This window comes from Aptenodytes forsteri, unplaced genomic scaffold (genome assembly GCF_000699145.1).
Source record: "Aptenodytes forsteri isolate BGI_AS27 unplaced genomic scaffold, ASM69914v1 Scaffold173, whole genome shotgun sequence".
Lineage (NCBI taxonomy): Eukaryota > Metazoa > Chordata > Aves > Sphenisciformes > Spheniscidae > Aptenodytes > Aptenodytes forsteri.
The window spans coordinates 1,876,532-1,895,134 of record NW_008794449.1 but is presented as its reverse complement, the minus strand read 5'-3'; positions in this window follow the sequence as shown (position 1 = coordinate 1,895,134).

Sequence of the window (18,603 nt, the reverse complement as noted above, 5' to 3'; positions counted from 1 at the left end):
GATGCACCTCATCGGGTCCCATGGACTTTGCACCTTCAGGTGCCTTAGATGGTCTCGAACCTGATGTTCTCCCACAGTGGGCGGCTCTTCATTCTCCCAGTCCCTGCCTTTGCCTTCTGTGACTTGGGCGGTGTGGTTTGAGCACTTGCCGGTGAAGACGGAGGCAAAAAAGTCATTGAGTACCTGACCCTTCTCCATATCCTAGGTAACCAGGTCTCCTGTTTCCTTCTGGAGAGGGCCCACGTTTTCCCTTGTCTTCCTTTTATTCCTGATGTACCTATAGCAGCTTTTCTTGTTGGCATCCCTGGCCAGATTAAATTTAGGGGTCTTTGGTTGGGGTTTTTTGGTTTTTTTTTTTGTTTTTTTTCAATAAAAGGGTAATAGGACACAGACATGGAGCCTGGACATCTGTATTCTGTTTGTACTTCTCATCTGTTGCGTAAGCTTGGACAAGTTGCTTTGCATTTTCCTGTTTCATTTCTCCTGTCAGTTACGTATGTTTTACTTGCTATTGGTAAAGCACTTTAAAATCTTGAATTAGTAGTATTAGGGACTTCTATAAGCTTACTTAAAATCCTTTTCCTTCTCACTCATGCCTTCCCAAGGACAAGAATAAATTGAATATTTTTTTTTTTTCCAAATGGTATTGATTGACTGATACTCTGCAGCCGCCTAAGGTAGGATTTAACTGATCCTTTCTGTTGTCCAAACATCCACTGAATGGCTTCAAAGCGAGAGTACGGTTGGGTACATTGCATCTCTAATTCTGTTAGGGGCATGGTCTGGCAAGAGGTGTTTCCTTGTTCTTTTTACTTAGCAGGCTGGAGTTGCAAAGTCTCCTGGCGTAACAGACCTTTGTAGACTGCTTTACATTAATATTGGCTAATCTGACGCATCAATCAACTAGAGCTTGGAGCATCATGGATGGGTGGCTGATGTATAGCCTGATGATGATGGAAACACAGTTTGTATCACCGGAAAGCACACTGTCAGGCTGTTAATATACTCTGCATCATCGTCGGGTCCTGTGGCAGAGCACTTCAGCAGCATTCCTGGACACCTAATCACCTTCTGGCCCTCAGACGTGAAGGGCCGATGTACCTGTACCAAACTGCTGTTACCCAGCAGCAGTGGACAGTTTGCCTGGGTGTCGTGCGGCACAGCAAGTACGAATCTCTGTGCGGAGAGAAGTTCTTGTCCTGAGATGCTGCTACTGTTGTTAATGCAAGAATGAATTCAAGCAGGCATGAAACTATGTGGATGCAGTGGTTAACAAGGAAAATGCATCGATCTTGCACAGCCAAGTGCTGCAGAAATAGTTTAGTTCAATGGAGTTAAATCACCGCGCTTAGAAGAAACAACTGTCCGATGAAACATCCTTGCTTAGAAGCAGCCTGACACCCTGATGTGCAGCTTTGCATTCTCTGTTAACGTTACCAGTGTCCTGGCAAGAATCCCACATACAGAGCTGAGGAAGTAGATAGTATAAAAGCAGAACTCTTTGGGCTTTTTGTTCTGCATTGGTCTGTCAGCCTTGCTGCAACTGTACTGTGACAGAGCATCTGTATTCCACGTCTAGAAACACAGAGAGAGTGTGCGCCTGAAGGATGGCTACTGAGCGTCGCTGTGTTTCAGTTCAGGGGTGTTAAAAGCCCTGCAGTATGTATACAAGCTAGCTGTAATTTATTTTAATTAAATACAATAGCTGCATACATACTGCAGAAGGCATAAGACAGGGATTCCCCACATCTAATTTGTCATCTTGCTGTTTGGATTTCTTTGCTATTGTCTTCCCTTTCACAGATTTGTGCAGAGATGTCTCATCGTCTCCCTCCTGTGCTGTCAGCAGTGGCATCTGTCTTTTGAAATACAACAAATTTTCTTAAACTTTTTCTGTTGTTGAGAAGCCATTCTTGCTGTATCATAGCGGAGGCATCCCTGTCCTTCCTGATACACGCACCTATAGAGGTTTTATTTTAATTAGAGAGCTACAGGAAGCAGAATCCCCATCCCATGGGAGCCTTCTCATATCTGACTCTTATTTTTTTGAATTAGGGAGCTTGGAGTACCCACCCTAGGGCTGGCAGGCAGCCTGGCAGGAAGCTGGACAGACTGGCCTGCCGGCCAATCTTGTTGCCTTTTATAGAGCGTTTTGATGAAATCAGCACATTTCCATGCAATTGGTGTTTTGCAGTGTAAAAATCGTTACGTTTGGGAGTTTTTTGAGCGGCTCTAGTTTTAGACTGCATCTTGTGACTTCTGGGAAATTGTTGGCTAATTTTAGTCATTACTACACATGATTTTGTGAGAAGAGAGGTGATGTTTCTGTAGAAGAAAATCCTCTTGGAAGGATGTTCTTCAGCTGGTGTGAAGGGTTGCTTGATGCGTGTCATTGTTCAGGTAGGTGAGTTAGCTGGCAGGGGCCTTATGTTCCCCATCCACAAGTCTCGCATAACAGCAACTGTTTGTGATCAAAATCCTGCCAAATGTTTTCTGTTTTCTTAGAATGGCTTACCTGGGGGAAATGCAAACCGTGCAGGACCCGGATCTCCCACCCTTTTTTGGTAGGGCAAAGCGCTGAGGTAATAGCAGTCTGTAGGGAAGTACAGCCTGGGAGAGGCAACAGAAGCCTTTAGGTCTGGAGGACGGTGTGTAACTGCACTCCATCTACACCTACACTGTGCCTGGTGCTCAGTGGGGACATAGCTGGGCTGCTGTTCCCCAGGTGTCTTGCAAGTAGAGCACGGCACTGTAGCACACATTTTTGAAGCAGGCTGCATTGTCTCATTAAATCACGCCAGTGCTAAACTGGGCTTGACTCTTCAGGCAGTCCAGTTCGACCTCCTGCTCAAAGTAAGATTGACTTGGAAGTTAAGTGAAGCTGCTAAGCGCCTTTACTAATTGAAAATCGCCAAGAACAGAGAGTTGATAACTTTTCTGTTCCTGTCTTCCAGTGTGTTCATATAGAAGATTTCCCCACCCCGCCCCTTAGTTCTAATCAGATTTGCCTTATTGCAGCTCTTGACTGTTGCTGCTTGCGGTTTGTCTGTGTGCTCAGGAGAGGAGTCTGGCTGTATTTTCTCAGTAGCCCCTGTAGGTCACCAGAGGGCTGATGAAGGGGTTTGGCTAATAACTAGTGTCCTGTGCGAGTCTGCAAGCTGGATCCAGGAATCTTCTTTGGATCACTCTTCCTCTCTTGGGCCGTGGAAGTGCTAGAAGGAAGCTGAACTTGCATTCTCAAGATACAGTACTGCTATTGAACGATGTCGACATTTTCTGGACGACTTCAGTATCTGATGTAAAACCTCTCAAATCCACTGGCACAATGGAACCAGGTGTCTAGCACTTTAGACAGATCAGACTGATCTTGAACATACTTTCTTTCCTAGTCCTCTTCAATAAATGAATCTGCCTCCTTGGAAGATTCTTTGCATTATGAAGCATTTTGAGGTTATGAGTTTACAATGAATCACCAATTAGCAGTTCAGTGAAAATAATTTCAAGTAAAATCATACTTTGTTTGCTGAAGTAGTTGCTGCTTTCAGAGGAAACATGACTGCAGCTTTGATTCTCAGAAGCAGCTCATGTTGTAGTGGCCTTTGAGTATGTCCTTAGAACGGATCCGATGTTTACACAGACATTACAAATCATCCGTATCATTTTGAATGAACCAGTCTTAAATGGAATTCCATCCACTAGGGAAGTATAGATCTGAAAATGCAGAAGACTTTGTATGGTTTTTTGTTGGCTGTTGGGGCTCCAATATTTGCACAGTTGCTGTGTGAAAGCTGTACGTGTATATCCCATCAGAGGGGAACCTAGACGATAACCAAGAGCACCAGTAAAAAGAATAAAGAGGGGAACTTTCCCTTCATGTAATTAGTTTGAACAGGTTTGGCGGTTCTTGTGTACACATAGTGTAAATTCACAGGAGCCCATCCAGATTCGCAGTAGGTAAGTAGTTCCTCAGAAATCAAAGGAGTTATAATCTTATAAAACTTGCATAATAGGGAAGTTTGGCCTTTGTATCCAGAAGCTAAACTGGTTAAGCAAACATGTAATATTGACTCGATTTCTTAGTCAGACTGCCTGCGTTTAGACTTTGAGTGTGTAACTTTCTCTAGTAAAATGAAACATACCTTTCTTTAAAACATACCTAGCTTCTTCCTCAAAAAAGCATGTATGCCATGTGCTTCTGTCTTAGCAAAAGGTAACTATTTTAACTCACTTTGTGCGTACTGTTTCCTCCCTGTTTTCTGCTCCAGTGCTCAAGATGCATAGGGAACTAGAGGTCTGGTAATATGGCTGTTGCTTAAATAAAACTACAGTGAGATTCAAGAGTTTACAGCCTACAGGAGTCAACTCTGCAAACTGTTTTTTCCATACCCAAGAAGCATGAGTCAGATTTTGCAAAGTGAGTCAAATCTATCCTCAGATTCATTTGAAGACACTGTAATGGATACATAATTTGAAACAGAATTATGCATAGAAATGGCTTATTAAACTAATTTAGTTTGCAGTATTCCCTCTGAGTGGGAAGGGGGACAGGGTGGACAGAAGTGATGGGGAAGCGTGGAAGGAACAGCAGTTCAGGTGTACCTCAGTCCTCAGAAAGAGCAGGTAGTCTTCCTGCAGCGTGGAGGATATAGAAAGATGATCTTTAATTCACTGCTCTGGGGGGGGGGGTTTGCCAGAGCCTGAGAGATGGTTAACCTAAGTATGCTTATCTTTAGCAGCATCACCAAAATGTGGTCTTAAGCCTGACAGCACCACTTCAATGAGGATGAGGGTTGCCCCTGGACTTTCAGAATACTGTGACAAAGGCCTACTCAAGCTCATCCTTTGAGATGCATGTTGGGGATCCAGACATAAGCCCTCTCCCACAAGAAGGGCAGTATCCTCCTAATACCTTCCTGGAAATAAATCCCTTTCCCTTTGCTTTGCATTCCTTCCCTTTATCTTCACCTGGCCAGCGTTCCTATGCATAAAGCTGTCCTCTGAGGTCAAATGTGCTGGAGCTGCAACCCTTTACCAGGATGTGACTCTTGCATGTTTTGCTGGCTGTGTCATGCAAAAACACTTCCTTTCCTCTGGAGGAATTCCATGACAATTAAACTTTGAGGCACAGTCACCTTCCAAGTCTCAGTTTCTTCTGCTCTGTTCCCATGTTTAACCCTCCCTCTGAGAAATCTCTCTCTTGATTGTGAATTTTGACCAGGAAACGAATTTGATGGCTCCATTCTTAAGCGTCAGTTTTTGACTGGCTGCAGTCAACATCCTAATATTGTGCTCAGAAGAGTGACTAATACCTCCTGTCTGGCATATGTCTTCAATGAATTAGTAGACAGGCATGCATTTATTTTTCCTATTCCTGTGTGTAATCAACCTAGAAAGAATTTTTTTAGATTTGCGTTTCTTCCGCAATTTTTGGTGGGGACCCTGAGGAAATGAATGATGGAATTCAAATGCAGCAGTTCAAAGAACATCTTTGCCATTACTTATTTGTGGTACAAAGATGGGTTGGCAGCATCAGATAGATGGTTCCTTGACTGATACACACCATCCCTTGTAGGTCTCTGGCTGCTTTTAATTCTTCCCATAACTCAAAACAGCTCTGAGTTGTCTTCACTCTGAATGAAGAACATCATGTTTTTAGAAATGTATTGTGTTTAGATCATTCAGATCTTATATTAACTTTTCTAAAGGGTTTTGATTTGTAAGAAGATGATCGTAGCAGACTGGGATTCAGGAGTCCAGCAGCAATCATGTCACTTTTTTTTTCCCTCTAGTTTAATTTCTGCCAAAGTTTTGTGAAATATACGGTGTTCGAAAGGTGCTGAACAAAAACAACCAACCCAAACAAAACAGCAAACTCCTTTAATAAGCCACAAGTATTAGTGTATTTGTGCAGAATGAGATGGTTGGTTACCTTCTGTGTCAACACTGTTGTTTGTCACATACTGGTTGGTTACCTTCTGTGTCAACACTGTTTGTCACATATTCTACCAGCATCCTCAGGGATGACCTGAAGCACAGCTCAGTGCATCTCCAGCGAGTGTTCCTGACGGCTGCTGGCAACACACAACGTTGCACAGAGATCGGTCGTGCTCCTTATCTGCAGCCGTGTTGCTCAGGGACACAGCATCTTTGCATACGGCTTCTTTCTTCAGAACAGCTTCTCTGATTTTACTCAAGTTTTTACTCCGTACTCTTTTTACTCCTTCTCTGTCTAGTTCCTCACTTGAATTCCATCTCTGAGTCTGTGACTCCATTACCCTTCATCTCCAATCTGCCAATAACTTCTGAGTTAATTAGCAAGGAACTGAGAGCAACAGGTTTGAGATTTTTTCATGCTAAGATTTCTTTTTGGGAAACTCTGCATACCAGTTGGAGAAAGTAACTTTTGCCTAAGGGAATTCAGAAGTCTGCTTCACTGTCATGCTGACCTGCAAAGCTGTTTCTCTCTCTGATGTTCATGTAAATTTTTATTCCTAAGGAATTTAACAAGATTCACCATTGGCAGTTGCCTCTTTTTGACAGCTGCTCAAGAACATAGTTTAAAGTAAGCCTGCAATTTTTTGGCACCTGTAGCTGAGTAAGATAAACTCAATCCTGATAGCAGCTAACTCACCAGTAATCTAGTTGCTGTTGTATGGATGCCTAGTCTCCCAGAAAGTGTTTTGTATACATGAATGCTGTATCCTATTCACTGAATATGGTTAAGGATGCTTGAGTTACTCCAGTGAAGACAGGTTTATAAATCATCACTCACTTTTGTTCAGGATTTCTCAAATAGAACCACTTCCTGGACAGTATGATAAACAGTTACTTTAAAAAATTTATTTAAAAAAAAAAAAAAAAAATTATCTTGTTTTGAATCTTTCTTGGGGTTGCTGCCACACATGTCGGAGACAGATCTGACAGTTTTGAAGTACAGGAAAATACCTGAGAATCTTTTATTTAAAGACTATCAAAAAACACTGTATGGACCACCAGCCGTATTTTCAACTACATACATTACTGCTCAGCTATTTACATGAAGCATGCCCCGTGTTCTCTTCAGGCAGTACCTTACTGTTCAGACAACACAGAGAATGCTGAGATAATTGGCTTTTTAAAATTTTATTACTTGTTTATTAGATGCCGGTGTAATAATTGGATCTGCATGTCATTTTTAAATAAAACCAAGTTATGTTCTGTTGAAACATTTAAAGACTATACAAAAACCCATGTATCACAAAAACCCATGTATAAAATTCACCCAGTTGATTCATAGTTTGCTGCTACAGCGTGTGAAATACAGATGAGGTTTCTGACTCTAGCCTAATAAAATGAATTGCCATTATGGTTCTGCTGTCTGCACACATAATGTGTGTGTTTTACCAAGTGTTTGTCAAAAGGGAGTAGAGTCCTTCAGTATTTAAAGGAGGGCATCGTATTAAAAGTGAGCCTTTACCACAAAGTCATTTCTTCTCCTCTTTTCCATTTTTAGGTCAGATGATTCAGGTTTTCCTCAGTGCTTTTAACCTTTTGCCGTCTGAGCGAGCTGCTCAAGGGACAGCAGTGCTTTGAGGCCATCACTGAAAAAAAATGCTGCCTCTGCTAGGATAGTTCCGTTTCACTATCTTCCATAATGTTTGCTCTTGGTTTCTTATCCCTTCGTTACTTTCATTTTTCCTTAGCACTCAGGTAGCATCCTAATAAACGATCCTCTTTTTAGTTTTTTTTTCTCACCTCTCACGCTTTTCCTCTCTTAGTATAAAAGTCCATGCATGAGAGATTTAAAAAAAAAAAAAAAAAAAGGGCCTGTAGCTCATCTAATCTAGCACCTTTTCATGGAAACGTAGACTTAATTGCTGGCAACAGAGCAAAAAACAGAGCATTACCGTTTCTCATTCTCATTTGAACAGAAATTTCCATAGCTTGCTGGATGTTACATCCTTGTATTTTGTTCCCCAAATAATAAAGTGAGTGTATGCTTTCATTAACTTCCTTTATGAAATGCAAGAGAGAGTTTCCAGTGCACTGGTGGGCTGTCCTGCTTTTTAAGTATTTACAATAGATTTTTAAAACATTCATAGGAGTGTGTAAGTGCACAGGAGTGTGTAGGTCAGCAATGGGTAGCTGGACTGTTCGGAGACAGAGTGATTAGAGGAGAGGCAGCAGAAATGTATTTAAAAATGCCCTACAAATAGATCATGTCATTCTTGTCCAGTGCAGAAATTCTGCATTGAGCAGACCTGAAACAATTGCTGTGTTTGAAAAGCAGAGGCTAAATTCTGATTTAAAAATGGCTTTATGTCTTTACGGAGACCGAATGTTTTATTCCGGTTTGAACGGAATAAATCTGCCAAAGGCAACAGAGTTGGAAGAGATCTACATCGATTTGAATGAAAGCTGAATTTGGCCCTTCTTGTTCTGTGCTTTTTAGTCATGTGATAATCTTTCCATAAATCATGCACTTGAAAGGTTTTCTTGCTTCCTGCTTTTACCAATCAGATCACATAAAATGCAGATGAACCGAGCTTCTGGTTTATTAAGCATAAGCAGAACACCCCCCCTAAATCCCCTTTTGTCACACCAGCCCTGTTTCCCCCATTTGAAAACAAGATAGCAAGAATGACAAACTTTGACTAATATAGTGGAGTTTTTTTGGTCTCCTCCCTTTCTTATTCTGACCTGTACTTTGCTTTCGTTATAAAGTGAACATAGAAATTACCCTGTGGGAGTGGTGAAACTGCAGCAGAGAAACAAAAACTATTTGGATTCATCCGAAAGCTATTCATTCGCTTGCTCTTCTCTTTATTAACGGCTTGAAGCATGCAGTTTGTCCTGTTCTGAGTATGTATCTTTCAGCAAGAGCAGAGGTAATTCTTCTTTTCTTTTTAGTGCTTTAATTTTATCAGAAAAGGTGTTTATATTTTTATCATAATCTATTATTTTAACTACTTTAAATGTGTATACAGCTGTCTGATGGGCATGTTTCTGTCGATCTCGGTGAGCTCTTTTTCCAGTAATTTTTTTTTTTTTTTTCCTTGGAGTAGAGGAATGGAGCTTTAGATTTGGATCCAGGTTACACAGGTGAAAATCACAACTCTCTCCACAGGAGGTTGCAAAGCTGCTTCCAGCAGACATCAGCATATTTGCAGCCAAAATTTAGTCTGTTGTGGGTTTTTGTTTTAATCATCCGCATAGACCAAGATGAACATCTCTCTGTACTGTTGGTATCGCCAGCACTTTTTGTGTTGGGGAAAGTACGTTACTGTAAACTTATGAGCAAGTTCTTGTTGCCGTATTCTCTGGCGGGATAAGATATTTTTAGTAAGTCATTTCAGAAGTGTAGGACTTCCTGATACATTTATTGTTAATTTGCTGCAAACTGAAAATGCAGGATTGGCAGCATTTAATTCTGAGAGGATCGTTCTCACAACACATGAAATGTCTTACTGGTCCCTGGCTGCAAGTGCAGGTTGTTAACAGTTATGAGACGAGTGGTATGTTAACCGCGAAAGAAAAGTTTTGTTTGGCTGGTGGCTGAAGCAGCAGTGTTAAGAATGCCTCTTAAATAACACAGAGTAATTTTATGCTCCTTAACGCCTTTGCAAGGTTTTTGTATGGGGGGAGGAAGGAAGGACAAACGGAAATCCTTTAGATTTTGCTAATATTACCTTAGACGGCCACTTCTGGAACTCTTCCAGAAATCTCTTATTGGGTGTATTTCTGTATTTCTCACATGAAATACTCCCAGATCGTTAATCGTAGCAAGTCTTGGGTCTTCTTGCTTGCACAGCACCTACAAACAGGCTGTGTCTGTCTGCAAGGGGCAAGAGGAAGTGGTGGCTTATGGGAAAGGGCAAGGTAATGAGTTTTAAAGAGATACCAGGAAAGAAGGACCCTCTGGTTATGTGTCCTGGTTTTAAAAAAATTACTAGATGCTTAATAATATACGTAAGCATGGCTTCTGATGTTTGCATTAGTTTTTGTTGTTGAAATATAGGTCAGTTTGCCTCTGAAAATGTAGATTTTTCTGAAGTGCTCAGTGAAAGCTGCGTTCGTCAGTCCTGAGTACTTTAAAGAACAGCAGTCAACTGTATTGAGCAGGGAAAATTTACATCAGAACCTTTAAGTTAAAGTTACAGTTTTCTGCCTGTGATCTTGGGCATGTCATTGCATTCTTCTGTGCTGCAGTTTCCCATCTGGAAAATCGGGATTAATAATACCTACTTCTCTCTACTTTCTTCACACTATGTGAATGAAATTTAATTCATTCATTACTGCTGTTGTATTAAACATATTTTGTAAGAATGGAGAACTGCTACAGCTAGAAACTCTTCCAAGTGACTGTAAAGATTTGATAAACAATATGTGATTAGTTACAATTAATGGTTAAACTGTATTCCTATAGCGGCTCATGCCAATACTCCAATTGCTTCTGTTGCATTGCAAGCCAATTGGAGCCTAAAACTAGGTTGGTTGAGGAACAGGAAGAGCTTACATGCAGGATAGTCATTAATATCAGCTGAATAAGATTTGTTTAATTAAAATTGTGCAGTAATAAACAATATGTGATTAGTTACAATTAATGGTTAAACTGTATTCCTATAGCGGCTCATGCCAATACTCCAATTGCTTCTGTTGCGTTGCAAGCCAATTGGAGCCTAAAACTAGGTTGGTTGAGGAACAGGAAGAGCTTACATGCAGGATAGTCATTAATATCAGCTGAATAAGATTTGTTTAATTAAAATTGTGCAGTAATGCATTGCTGTATATTCTTGCATTTCTGCTGTTACATTAATTCAGAAAATTCAGTTAAATGAGCAACCAGTTGTCCAACGTCAGCGGGACTCTGACACCTTCAGTGACCAACCCAAGATGAAAAATCTCACAAATGGATTTGTTGTCTTGGCACTTGTGTTCAGTGATTAACTGCATGTATTTTTTTTTTTTTAGTGAATATTTCTCTGGACTTAATTCAGCTATTTACAGGTTGGATTTCAGCCTCTTTTCTCAAAAGTTGTAAATGTGCTAACATATATTTACTAGATGTAAGAAACTGACTAAGTAGAGATTCAGTGTACTGTAGGTAAACAAGGTCATATTGTCTCTTCTTACCCTATTTCAGTTGGTTTTGTAAGTGATAAGTTAGTGAATTGTTTTTCAAATATTTGTATTTTTGCCATCGATTTCCAAGAGATTAAGAGAGGAAAGATTGGCCTCATGTATGCCGAAAAAGTGGACATGAGAAGAGCAGACAGTTTCCTACTCCAGTCTTTCTCCCTGGCTTGCTAGGTCATGCCTGGTACATACTTTGTGTGCCTGCTGTCAGTAGAATGAGGTTAGTATTTGGAATTGTTCACAGAATCAGAAATTCTTTAGTGATTCTAAACCCTATGAAAACATGAGATGGAAACTTCTGTAAAAATTTGTGCCAGTGTTTCAGACCGGCTTTTATATCTGAACTAAAATTTTGCAATAATGAGTTGCACATACATGCAGCTAAAGAACCTACCTCTTCTTTGTCCTTTCTTTCAACTCTCTCTTTAACCACAGCACACATCAAAGTATTACCAAAAGGCTGAGTGTAGGAATTTATATTTGGAGAGCATTATCCATAGATGACTTCATGTTTGTTCCAGTCTTCCCTATTTTCAGGTTCTGAAACGCTTTTGTAACTTTTTCCATTCACATCCCTGCTTTGAATCGAAGCCATTTTGAAAAATGAAATTATTTTTAATTCTTTAAGGAGAACTTCCAAAATTTACCTCCAGCTTTAACAAAACTCAACTGCTATAGCCCTTTTTTCCTAAACTGCAGAACACAGCAAATGAAAATAAATAGAAGCTGGCATGTTTCTTCTTGTGCAGTTTTATTGGTGTGCATGTTTGTTCATTTGTCTGTTAACTTGTAGAATTCCATGATCTTACAAAGTGGTTTGCGGTTTGGTTTGAATTGGTGAGACTTTCCTATTTTTCACATTTTAACCATTGCTGACATTTTAATGCAATAGAAACAATGTGACAGAAAAACCACGTTTTGGTTTTTTTTTTAAATAGCCATTAGGTGTTATGGTGCTCTGTGTCACTGCTTTTAGAAGATTTTTAAAGAGTTTCTTGATGGATTTTTGAGCATATTTTAATGAAGTATTTCAGAGGCACATTCCTTTGTATTTGCATCCCCAGTTATCAAAAGCTTGCTAACAAATGGGGTGACAGACTTCCAAAATGTGTATTTTATTCACAACTCTCATTGATAGGGGTGTCTACAGCACTTACTGATTTTTCATGTATAGTATCTGGGTTGCTGCTTTCAAGAGTTCACCCCTCACCTGCAGTTGCATGGTTACACATTGTGTCTTTGTCTTTTCCATGCTTTGTATTAAAATTGAGGAGAGTTTGGCTGGTATCCTAAGCATGGGATTGAACAGCAACACGTTGAACTTGGTTTGATTGGACCTGTGTGACTGCTGGAACATCGATTTGAGCTTGGTGGCATATCGACAGCTGTATTTTCTTTTAAAAAGCAGCATTGCGTGCTGTACATGCTGTAACAAAAATACCACTCTGAAGCAAGAGGTCACATTGATCTACACTGGAGTTCACCGGTACTGAGATTTTTACTGAGGTTGGTAATGAACTGAAACAACCTTTCCAGCATTTGCTTTTCCTATTAATGGTGCCAGCGGAGGAGCTGGGAACGGCCTCCTGGAGTTTTCAGGGAAACTCATTGTTCACGTAAACCCCGAGAAGGAATTTCCCTTCCTTCTTGGCCTGCTAGGTATGCAGTGAACCATACAGTTTGCTTTAGCTACATACCATCTGCATTTTATTTTTGTTTTGTTTACTGACTTTCCACCCATGTATGTACTTCTCTAGAGTATCGGTACACTGTTGTATATTCCACCTTTGTCAACAGCTTGGATTTTGCTGCTCTGAGCAGTCTCATGTTATGCAAGTTATTGGTGTTTGGAACAGAGCTAGTCACGGAAAAAATGAAATTGGTGGAAATTTTGTGTATTGTGTCTTCAGGAGACTGGGCATTGACCGCTTTGATTGTTTCAGGGCTGCTGCTCTTTGTCTGGCATACGTGCGGTTATGTACTTTGTACTCGCGTAGCACTGTGTGCTAGGACCTGCAGTCCTTGGAGCGCATTGCTCTCATGAGGATGAAAGTGGCTTCTTTCTTCTCTATCGGCATCTGCTTTTTCTTTCTAATTTTTTTCTCCCCACTTCTTTGAACGGCCAGTTTCTTCCTTGCTGGAAGAATTATTTCTTCCTGAGATGATCTTAGCCTCGAACACGGGTGTTCCCATGAAGATCTGAAGCTGATACGGCAAAAATAATCCCAGCCCCCAGGATGCCATCAGGAGTTTACTGCTGTTTGAGCTGAAGCAGTCTGGTGTGTAGTCAGGTCTGTGACGTCCATAAGCAGACTATTCGGGTGGTGACTTTACTGTGGCCAAATACCAGAGCAGTGATATTGACTCTGGACTAAACAACCCTGATGTTGGAGGCTTTGTAAAGCACTGTGCAGGCACATGAACTGCTCCGCACAAACCCTTGAGGCTGACGTGCTGTGTTAGAAGAGCATGACCATGTTGCTTTGGGACCCAGGCTGGATCTGCGCCTTTCTGCAGTGCCGTGGCCAAGCTAATAAAACCACCCAAAGATGCCAGGAGCTGGCTTTGCAAAGAATAGTATTGTTATTGATGGTTTTTCATTAACTAGGTTACCCCAGCTTCCTCTTATCAGACATACTTGAGAGTTGACTGTGTTGTATTGTATTAGAGTTCCTTACTCCCGCTTCATGGTCCAGAAGTGTGACTGGCTTTTCTTTTGAGATCGCATAAAGCCGTGTATTCGGTATCACTTGTGATCCAAACGTTGCCAGATTGTTCTGAGAGACAAGCCTTTAGTATAATTGCAGCCCAAATCTAAGTCACCATGTTACACTTCAGAGCTAGGTGAGATTGAACAATTGGTTAATGTTCACTGAGCAAAATTTCCTTTTGCTGTACAGAATTTGCATCCAACAGCAATGTGATGATAGGCCTGGATGACCACATTTAGTAAAACAGTCTCCTACCAAGAGTTCTTGCTGTTAGGTAAATCAAAACATGTTATTCAGAGGGTGACTCATGGAAAACTAAGTAAAAGTTTTATAATCGGATCCTCTGCAAACGCTAAATAGCACATCACAATAAAATCGTTAAAGTCTCCTTATATAAATTGTTTATACGCTGCTAATCCCTTTTTATGATCAAAAGGGCATTCGGTGAGTTTTTAGTACAGGAAATTTTTACATAAACTTCCAGTTACCTATGTATTTCTGACTTCTCACTTTGGGTGAATTTGAATCTACTGCCTGATTTTAAATCTGAAGATCCTACCTGAACCCCGCTGGAAGTTCCTGATGCAGAACACTTCTCAAATCCTCTGTCACGGCTGCGGAATAATCTGGATTACACTGACTCTGCAAGGGAAAGGGATTACACAAAATGCATTTTGCTGTCACTCCTTCCAGAGTGAAATTCTGTCCTTCCTTGCAGAGTTGCAGTACCTTTGTCCCCAGAATTATGGTGTAATGCTAATTGATCTTCTGCTAATTGATCTTCTCCTCTTTCATTTGCACGCCTTCTAAATCCTGAATCTTCATTCTTGAATACTTGCACATTGAAACCTGGGAGAGACCTTCTATAACCTTAACTTTGACTTGCCATGGAGAACAGCTGACACAAACCAAAGGCGTGGTGGAGAGTTCTGGACGAGATAGCCAACCTGCTCTCAGTACTGGGAATGAAATTCCTGGGCTCAGTTGGAAAAATTTAACCTTAAGATCTGTCTCCTTTCACGTAGAGTTAAGGGTGCGAAAGAGGACTAGTTTTCAAGGGATTAACAGCTTTAGGAGACATAAAGCAGATTCATTGAGTTAACTTGTTAAAGATTACTTCAACATGTACCATGTACAAGTAAGCGTCCATGTAAGTGTGTGGGCTGGAGGAGGCTGAAGTAGAGGCTAAATTGAAGTTGGGTGAAAACAGAATTAGGGCTGACCAGAAGTCTGCACTGTAACTCTGGGGAATATAATGACTTACTAAGAACAGTGCGGTTGGGAGGAAGTACATAGTCAAATTTTCCCTCATACTTAAATGTGGATAGTAACTAGAGAACATACTGTCTTTTTTGGGTGACCTTTCTTTAGTAGTACTCGTCTGGTTGCTCCATATCCTTACACTTTTCAAAGAGGAATTCACAGGGAAATAAATAAGATATCACTGACCGTGCCAGAGTAAGTTTGCTTTATATACATGTGAGCATAAATGGTATTATGAAATGGAACAAGTGGGGCATAGGGAATTTCCAGACCCCAAGATGAAAATAGTTTCAGAGAAGTATAGACAAGTTTGAAGCATTACCAGTATAAATGAAAGTTGCTAGGTCCTTTTTTGCTGCCATCCAATTCTGTACCTTTTGGCAGCAGAGATGTAATTTTTTTTTGGTCATGAGACCCAAAAAACATGAACAAGCCTGCATGGATTTTATAACATGATACTTGCATCATGGGATCATAGATTAATTTAGGTTAGAAGGGACCTCAGGAGGTCTCTAGCCCAACCTCCTACTCAGAGTAGGATCAGCTGTCTGTGGCATTTACCCGGTAACGTTGCTGGAAATAAAATTTTAAAAGTAGTTGTGATTATTTAGTCATTGTAGTGGAAAAAATGCCTGGCAGAATAAAGGCCACCAGTCAATGCTATGAAAATTGTTCAGTCACACTTGTCATTAAAAGTAATAAATACTTTCCAAAAGCAGGTGTGTGGTTTTGCGTGATAGAGGCAAAGAGGATAAAGGGAAGATCAGACACACCAATAATGAACTTCTTCTAACTGATCATCCCTGTATTGATTTTCATCACTTGCCAAATACGCCTTATACTAACTTGTAAGTTCTTTCAGTATTGTGACCCCTCGCTGAGACTCTTGTTACAGCTCAAGAGTCAGTTCGCTGAAGGTCAAGGAGCCTGATGTGAGACTGCTGTGATTTGAATGACCATTTTAAGCTTCGTGTGTGTTCTGCCTATTTGTTTTCAACATCAGTAGGTATCGTTAATGAACCTTGTTGGAAAAATTTACACTTCCACATATTTTTAATTGCCTTTTTTCTTTTTTTTAACCTTTTAATATGATGGTGATGCAGAGTACTCTGTCTAGGCAAGGTTGTCTGTTGTACTGCGGGCTGGTGGTTGTAGGACAACCTTGCTTTCTGTCACTGCCCTCTTCCGGACAGATTGTAGCTCATCTGGTCACATCTGTATTTCTCTGTTCCTTCATAACCTTTCTCTTTTCTGGTCGCTTAGGCTTTATCTTCGCAGTCCCCTTAATGAGTCCTAAGTCCACACTGCCACTGGAGAGGATTGCCCCATCTTTATCCTTAACCCAGGCTTGGACCCTGCACTGGGGGCAGGATTCATGCAGTTGGATGGAGCAAACCGAGTGCTAGAGTTGGCACAGGAGTGTGAACGGCAGGAGGACACGCAAGTTCCCCCATTTCAGCAGAGATGTGTTTTATGCTGGACTCAGCTGGACTGCACTGGAATTGCTGGAAGCATTAGAGGTCTCTTGGTAGGTCCTTATGTAGCAAAGCATTTTAGGCATGTCAGTAATCCACATGAAATTAAGATGTTGTCCATTGGAGCCTTAATTTTTAGTAACATTTATTTTTGAAATTCCGCTATGAACTGAAAGAAGAACAATAAAATAACTATCCAAATTTTACATGCCTTTTAAAAAAAACTGATTTCCTGACTCCATGTTTAGACATAGTGGACTGACTTCAAAAAGTCTGAGTATTCCCAGTGAAGACCGAGGACCATTATTGCTGAATTTAAACGATACTTGAAATGAAAATAATGTGACACACATGATGGACTTGAGAAAGAAGCGGGAGACTGAATTTTTTGTGTAACTAACGGAGTAGAGGAGGACAGGAGAGAGTAATTCCCGAGTATCAGCTGAGGCCAGCGGAGGGACATGGGTACACTTATTGAAGGAAATAAATATATGACAAATCTTAGAAATATCTGGCAAATTTGGAAGAAGGGGAATTCAGATAGGCCCCTTGAAAAGCAGGGAGTTGTGCTTGTTAAAATTGGTCCTCGCTGTGAGTTGCGGTTCTCGGCACTACTTGGCACTGCGGCTCAGCCGAGTAGTATCTTGGCACAAGCTGGGCTTGACCAGGAAGTGGTTTTCTCTGCAGCTTAGTGTCAAGGGGAAGCAGCTTCGCTTCGCTTTGAAGGCGTGCCTGGAGAAGGTGATAGTAAAAATTATTCTGCTTGAGCAAGTTCATAAAAAAAAAATTTGTCTGGGTGACAATAAATGTTTTTCATCTTTGCCCTGAGCAGCCTCTTCCTTTGAAGTTATTATAGCTTCATTATATTACGTTTGCATTACTGGGAGAAGTATGTCAAACGTATATTTACAAGGCAACTTCTGTGTTACAGAAAACTCTCAAGAGGTGAGATACAAAGTTTTATATAAAAACGAGGACCCTGCTCCCAAAACTAGATTTACAAGTTAGAATCTCATTTATCCCAATGGGTTTAGTTTGTGTTTTCCTGTTCAATCCCAGTCGTTTTCCAATTTTAATAAAATCTTTGTCCCTCCTAATTCAGGCTCAACCTGCAGAGGGATTTTGCTTCTCATTCCGTTGTCCCATCACTGGAGTGGAAAGAAAGGGTATCTAAAACTCCGGATTATGACTTAGTTGTGGGATCAGATAGAGGTAAAAGGATGCAGTTGAGAGAATGTAAGGTTTTAATCTTACACTAATTGTCGTGGTAGCTAGTAAAAACGGGCTGCGAATCAGGGCTTGATTAAAATACATTCTGAGGTGTTGGTTTAAGTACATAATATGGAGCAAAACAGACTGAGGGATGAACAGTGCAGAAGGGACTTAAACTTTCAGTGTCTGAGACTTTCATAGCTGGCAGAAATACACAGGGTTTTGGTAGTGGCTTTTTTTTCTTGGGTTGGTGTCCGTCCTGTCCCGTTCCGTCGCCCTTCTTCCTTTTAATTGTATCTCTTTGCCAGATCTCTAGTTCAGGGAAATGTGTCCTATCATGGAGTTTCAGCTGCAGGACAGTGGGGTTTACGTTTACTTAAGCTTTCAGCATGCAGTGTTTCTGATCCTTCGTGGACAGTTGATCACAACAGCTGATACCCTCGGTATTTAGCACATAGGTACAGCAAGAATGGGGCTGGCTAAACGGGGTGTTGTTGAAGCGATGTAGAAACGGGTACCTGCCCCATAGTTAGAGCTGCTTATATTTCTCACCGTGCAGCTCTAACAGGTTGTCGTGGTTTCACCTCAGTCGGTAACTGAGCACTACACAGTCACTTGCTCACCCACCCACCCCACCCCCCTCAGTGGGATGGGGGAGAGAATTGGAAGAGTAGAAGTGAGAAAAACTCGTGGGTTGAGATAAAAACAGTTTAATAATTGAAATAAAACAATAATAACAATAATAATGATGATGATGTAATAATAATATACAAAGCAAGTGATGCACAGTGCAATTGCTCACCACCCGCCGACCGATGCCCAGCCAG